Here is a 6,951-nt window from a genome sequence, read left to right on the forward strand (position 1 = left end):
GCCTTCTTTTTTTTTTCTCCCAAAATGCTAAAGCAGGAACTGCAGGGGAAGGAAATATGTAGAAACCCACCAGATGACTTTCCTTATTGTCTCTATGCCAGGTGTCCTGGGAGGGGTCAGAGCCCACTCTCCACTCCTCCCACCTGCCAGATGGCTTCTTTGTAATAGGCAGGTCTAATTTTACAGCCAGAGGGAGGCAGCAAAGATGGAAAACTGCTTCAGGGACTTTAGTACCCTCCCTCCCACGGGACCAGGCTCCTTCCCAGAGAGCAGACCCTCAGAACCCAGAGCCAAGACCATCTTCAGACGTGGGCAAAGAGAGTGCTTGCTGCACAGAATGATGAGGAAGGGAAGCTGTCTCAAGGAGTGGCAGCTCCCCATTTCCCTCAAATACCTCTGCCCACTGACTATAACACTGCTCTAAGGCCCAGCATGGGCACTTCATTCTTGGGGATGTGGGTTTAGACTCTAGAATTCAAATGTCCCTGAGAGGGATAATAACTTGAGCAGTTATCAGTATATTCTTCAGGAATAGTTACTTTAACAGATAATTAGAACTGTCTTAGTCTGCTCAGGCTGCCATAACAAAATACCATACACTGGATGGCTTAAACAATAGGAATTTATTTCTCATAGTTCTGAAGGCTGGATGTCTGAGATCAGGGTACCAGCATGGCTGGGTTCTAGTGAGAGCCTTCTTCCTGGCTTGTAGCCAGTGTCCTTCTGGCTGTGTCCTCACCCAGGAGAGAGAGTGCTCTGCTGTCTCTTCCTCTTCTTATAAGGGCACTGATCTCATTGTGGTCCTCTACCCTCATGACCTCACCACCTCCCAAAGGCCCCACCTATAAATACCATCACATCAGGGCTTCGACATGTGAATTTGGAGGGAACACAATAGTCAATCCATAGAATTCTGCCCCTTGCCCCCCAAATTCATATCTCTCTCACATGCAAAATATATCCATTCCATCCCAAAGCCTTAACTCATTTGCATCAACTCTAAACTTTAAAATCTAAAGTCTCATCTGAGTATCTACACCAGACATGGGCAAGACTCAGGTATGATTCACCATGAGGCAAACCCTTCTCCTGTGCACCTGTGAATCCAGACAAATTATGTGCCTCCCGGCACAGGAGGAGACACTCCCATTCCACAATGGAGAAACAGGAAAGAAGGAAGGAGTAAAGGGTCCCAAACAAGTCAAGGAAGGAAAACTCCACGAGATCTTAAATCTTGGGAATAATCCTCTTCAGTTCATTGCTCTACCTTCTGGACCCAGTGGGGTGGGGTCCCACCTCTGCAGCTCTGCCGAGTGGGAGTCATGTCCCCAAGACTCTGGGTAGCCCTGCCCCCAAGCTTCCACAGGTTGTTCCTGGCCCCACATATCTGCGGGGCAGTCCTGGGCCCTAGGCCTCTGGCCAGGGACTGTCTAGCTTATTGAAACTGAGGCGGTGGCCCCGGTGGTCTCTGGATTGCCTCCAGGTCCATCTTCCCTCTTCTTGATGAATAGCGCATGCTCACAGCCAAGCAGCTCAATGATGTGGTCCTGTAGGATCATCTCAGAAGTCCAACAGCTTCCCTTCATTTCATCTTGTTTTCTCTGTCACCTTTAGTTCAAGCTGTCCGTGTCATTGTGGTGTAATCCCACCTCTGCTCCTGGCTTCTCCTGCAAAGCCTGTTAAGCCCGTGAGTCCATCGTGATCTCTTCATCAAATGACTGCTCAGCCACATTTGTGTTCTTTTTAGAACAAGATGTCTCAGTTTTTGCAATATGGATAGGCTGAGAAATTTTCAAATCTTCAAGTTCTGCTTCCTTTTTGCTGATCAATTACTTCAGTATGTCTCTCTTCTTTTGCATTTTACAATAAGCATTCAGGAAGGACCAAACCACTCCTCCAATGCTTTGCTTAGAGATCTCTTCAGCTAAGTATCCAGTTTTATCACTCAAAATCTCTACCTTCCACATGGTCCAAGGGGACAGTTCAGCCCAGTCTTTTGCCACTCTCTAATAAGGACCACCTTTGTTCCAATTTCCCCTGACATGTTCCTCACTTCTGTTTGAGTTCTCACCAGAATCACCCATAATTCTGAAATGCATCTCAAAACTCTTCCAGTCTCTCCCATTACCCAAAGTCCTCTCCACATTTTTAGGTTATTGGTTATGGCAGCATCCTGCTTCTTGGTACCAAAACCTGTCTTACTCACCATGGGCTGCCATAACAAAATACCATAGACCAGGTTGCTGAAACAGCAGGAATTTTTTCTTAGAGGACCTGGAAGTCCAAGATCGGGGTGCTAGCACTGTTAGTTCCTAGTGAGAGAGCCTTCTTTCTGGGTTGCTGATAGCCACCTTCTTGTTATGTCCTCATATGGCCGAGATTGAGCTCTGGTGTCTCCTCCTCTTCTTGTAAGGGCACTAATCCCTGTATGAGGGCCTCATCCTAATGACCTCATCTAAATCTAATTATTTCCCAAAGACCTCATCTCTAAATAGGATTTCAACATAGGAATTAAGTGGGTGGGATGACACAATTTGGTCCATAGCAAGAATAATTCCCTGCAAGAATGAAGGAGCTAACTGAAGTCTCCTGGCCAGAAAAAATAGGGCAAACCTCCTATATATGCATAGAGCTTCATATCCTGCAAGCATATAGTTGTTCAGGTTGTACACTGCACAATCTTAGTAGTTACCAGTCACTTTAAGAGACCTTGTAGATTTGAAAGCTTAATATGACCATTTTATGAAAGATAGCAAGGATGTATTTTGTTCTAAGAAAATCAGTATATCAAGATAAGTTTCTAGTTTATAGCACAAAAATGTCTTGAGGAAGGGTTTGTTTTTTGTCATCCACACAAAACATAGTATATAGAATAGATTAGCCCTTCTGTAAAGTCTTCTTTTGCTTTCTAACTCAAGATAGTGCTATGAGTTGGTGTTTTGGGTCCTTTTGATTGGTGAGGAAGTTGAAATGGGCAGGATCAAAGTCATCCAGTGGGTAAGTAAGGAACTAACCAGGCTGTGATGCAAGCCCAAGACAGAGCCTCTTTCTCACTGCATTCTGGCCATTGTAGACATGGTCCTGTGTCTGGCTCCACCACCTTCTATGAAGATGTTTCTATTGATGGTCCTCCTTGAAGAGAAGCTGTGGAAGGACTGATCTCTCCACATTCCTGCCCCAGCCAGGCAGCCCCTCCCCACTGCCCCCAGGGAGCTTCAGCTCCTCCTGACCGCACAAGAGCTATCTGGCTCAGGAGGATGGTGTGCTGAGAGCTGGCATCCCCAAGCCCAACTCTCCCTGATGATCAAGCCCAGGAAAGGAGGAGGACCCTTTGGACCTCAAGGCTTTCTTTGCTGGAATTTGGGAGCTGAAGTGAGGAGAAAGTGGAACCCCAGAGTGTCTCTCAAATGAGGTCTCTCTAAAGCACCTACAGGGAGATACACTGAGAAATGAATAGGGGTTTTTACTTTGCACTGGAAGGGGAATCCTCAGGTTCTTGTTTGAAATAATTCATTAATTAATAATAAAATGAAGAACAATGCAGGTTTGAAGGGCTTGGAACTTCAGTCAATCAAACTTGTGAATGAAGAGTTATTTCTTTTTAAATTGAGATATGGTATACATACAATAAAGTACACAGATCTTAAATGTACAGCTTATTGGATTCTTATCTATGGATACGCCTGTGTAACCATACAGTTTTCCAGCACCCTCCTGCCCTGGCTTCCTGGTCCCCCACTTCCCCAGTCTCTAGCCCACCCCAGAGGTAACCACCATTCTGATCTCTGTCACAAAGATTGCCTTTGCCTGCTCTTGAACTTAATATATATGGACTCATACACTAGGTCTTCTTCCGTGTCTGGCTTTTTTCACTCAACAAAATATCTGTAAGCTTCATCTATGTTGTTGTGTATAGCAACAGTGTGTTCATTTTCTGTGCTGGGTAGTATTCCATGTGTGCATGTGCCACAAAGTATGTATCCATTCTACTGTTGATAGACATCGCTGGTTTCCAGCTTGGGGCCATTATGAATACAGTTGCTGGGGACATTCTTATGCATGCTGTTTTATGGACACAAGCCCTCATTTCTCCAGGGTAAATTCCTAGCAGTGGGATTGCTTTCACAGTATGATTAGATTATTTGGGGGGGGGGTGGGTCAGAGACACTTGTTTCAATGGCCCACCTCACCATTGTTTGACCTTGGGTTGCCTACTTGCCCTTTTTTGGGCCTCAGCATTCTTCATCTGTAAATGAGGGCTAAGAAGACATCCCTCAGGTAGTCAGTGTGAGACCTAAAATACCTGTCAAGCTCCTTGAAAAGCACACTTTGTTAGGACACTTAAGAAAATAATAGTTCTTGTCTACTTCACTCCACCACTCATATTTCACTCACCTCAGCCCAGCCTCCTCTCAGGAAAAGAGTCCCTGTGCTCTTCACCCCTAAGCCAGGTGAGACATGTAGGTATGTGCCTGCCTTCAAAGCTTGTACTGGTCCCTTGTGCTAGAATGATGTGCCCTCTATGGTGGACATGTATGGTTTGTTCCTCATCTTCTGGAAAGGCTCCTGTGAACCATGTGGTTCTGGTGAGGACTGCTAATCACAGATCCCACTCCTGCCCCCACACCCCCAAGTCCAAGATCAGCGTAGGGTTGATCACATTACACAGGCCTGGCCAATCAGAAGCCTTCCCTAGGAGCTTTTCAAACAGGATCTCAGAAAAGAGAGCCCCTTCCTCTCTGGTCACAAGGTTTCCAGACAAAGGCCACTTCAGAGCTGGTCATTGATCAGTTTCTCAACAACTCCCTACCCTCCATCTACAACACAAAGTATAAAGGTCAGTGAGAATTGAGTTCACCTCGAGAAGAGCTGGGGAGCAGAAGGGAGAGAGAGGGAAAGAGACAGAGCTGCTGACAGCCATGTCTTTGGTTCCAGGCCAGCTTCTTTGCTGGCCTTCTAAGTTATTTGGATACAGGAGACAATAAATCCCTCATTCTTTTTAAGCTGCCTTGAGTGAAGTTTCTGTCACTAGCTCCCAAGATAGTTCTGACAAATATACTCTACGTGAAGGATTCACACCAAAAGCCCTTGAGGGCTTTTGAGCTCTAACCTTTCTCAAGCTCCATCCACCTAGCCCTTCTCTTTGCACCAAACCATCACAAGCAAGCTCCTTGCTTTTGAAGCCACGGCCAGTGGTCCTTATTAAGTGCACATGTGGCTTGCCCAGCTCTGGCATGGGTTCAGCTGCATGGAAGGCAAGTGGAAGGTCTGACCCCCTGACCTTGAGCTTTATTCCATCCCTACACAATTTCTTGTAATTGCTCTCTGATTTATGCTCCTTTCCTTGGCATGGTATTGACAAATGGAAGAATTGATAGATTCTCTCCAGGTCATCTATTTAAGGTATCCTCAGGTAATGCAGGAAAGAAATGATGTTCGGTTTTTAAGTGATTGAACTCTAGCCACATGTTATTTTTGGCAACATGCCCAGAGTCCTGAGCAGCTGCCCCGGCCTGAGTTGGGAGTGGGCCCATTGGCCCCAGGAAGATTGATCCTGCTTGACTGCTATCTTCCTCGGTGGTCTCAGAAAATTCTAAAATCTAAAGGGATCTAAAATCCTGTACCAGCAGTTCTCACCTGGGGCAAGTGTGTAGTGAGAGAGTGAGACACCTGAACTCTGAAGCCAAAGACCAAATAAAATTGAGGGAAGAAAAAGGAGAGTTCTGTGTATCCCTGCCCCAGGGCCTGCAGGACGCTGATGGCCCATTAAACCAGCTGCCTGACATGGCCCCTTTGAGAGGGATGCCTGGACGCGGGCTGTGATAGACTGAATCATTTAGCTGCAATTTTTTGCGTCCCTCTCGACTCACACCCTTTGTCATCTAACTTTGTTGTGTGTACTGACCTGGGTGGAGAAATAGCTTGTCATGTGGCTGGTTTTGCCCAATGAGATATTTGTGGGGAGACATGCAGGAGGCTGGAAAAAGTGCCTCTTGCACCTCTACCCTTGTGATGAGCACAGGCCCAGGCCGGCCTGCTGGAGGATGAGAGACACGTGGGACTGAACCAAGTCAGCCCAGTCCTAGCTAAGGCCAGCCCGTATCAGCCAATAGCCAGTGTAGCTCCTGACATGTGAGTACATCCAGCTGAGGCCAAAAGACCCAGACAGCTGAGCCCAGTCTTGTTAAACAAAGACCCACTATTTAGATGTTCACGGTTTAAAGTCCACTGGGTAGTTTGTTAGGTAGCATTAACTGTGGCAACCCATAACTAATACGCCTGCCATCATACAGAGATTGTCACACCACACATGTGCAGACGAACTAGGTGGGTAAGAACGCTGAACCACTGAAAGATCTGAGTTAGTTAAGGTATTTGAAGCCAAGAGTTTTTTGAGAATTGCTTTTTAGGGTCTACAGTAACTAAAGTATATATATGTACATATATAATGTATATATATAAAGTTAACCAATTTTTGTCTCAATTATAATCAACTTGCTGATATGGCAGTGAGAGCTGTTAAATCGTTTAGAAAACAACTTTAGCTGGTAGTCACATAAAATACTTTTCTTGCAGTGGGAACAAACCCACAATTTTCTTTATCACAACAATTTTAACTTTTGTTTCCTTTGGTTGTTTTAACTCTCACTCCTCCATTGCTGGTGGCCCCTTCTCCTCCACAGGTACCCAGTGCCCTAAGGCTGCCTTTGGTTAAAATGCAGTGAATCTTCACACACTTGGGCACTGGAATGGGAGTGGGACTTCGAAGCACACTTTTCTGCCAAAATACTTCTACTATTAGAAGAGAGGAAAAGGAGATCTCGGGGACCTGAAAAGAGCTACAGGTGGCCATGGGGTGGCATGTCCTTGAAGATTCATATTTAATCTAATAAGCCTATGTGACATTTGCCAGCGATTCTGGATTAATGGTTCCCTCAGGAGACTTGCAAA

Source organism: Neomonachus schauinslandi, chromosome 8 (assembly GCF_002201575.2).
Source record: "Neomonachus schauinslandi chromosome 8, ASM220157v2, whole genome shotgun sequence".
NCBI classification, from domain to species: domain Eukaryota; kingdom Metazoa; phylum Chordata; class Mammalia; order Carnivora; family Phocidae; genus Neomonachus; species Neomonachus schauinslandi.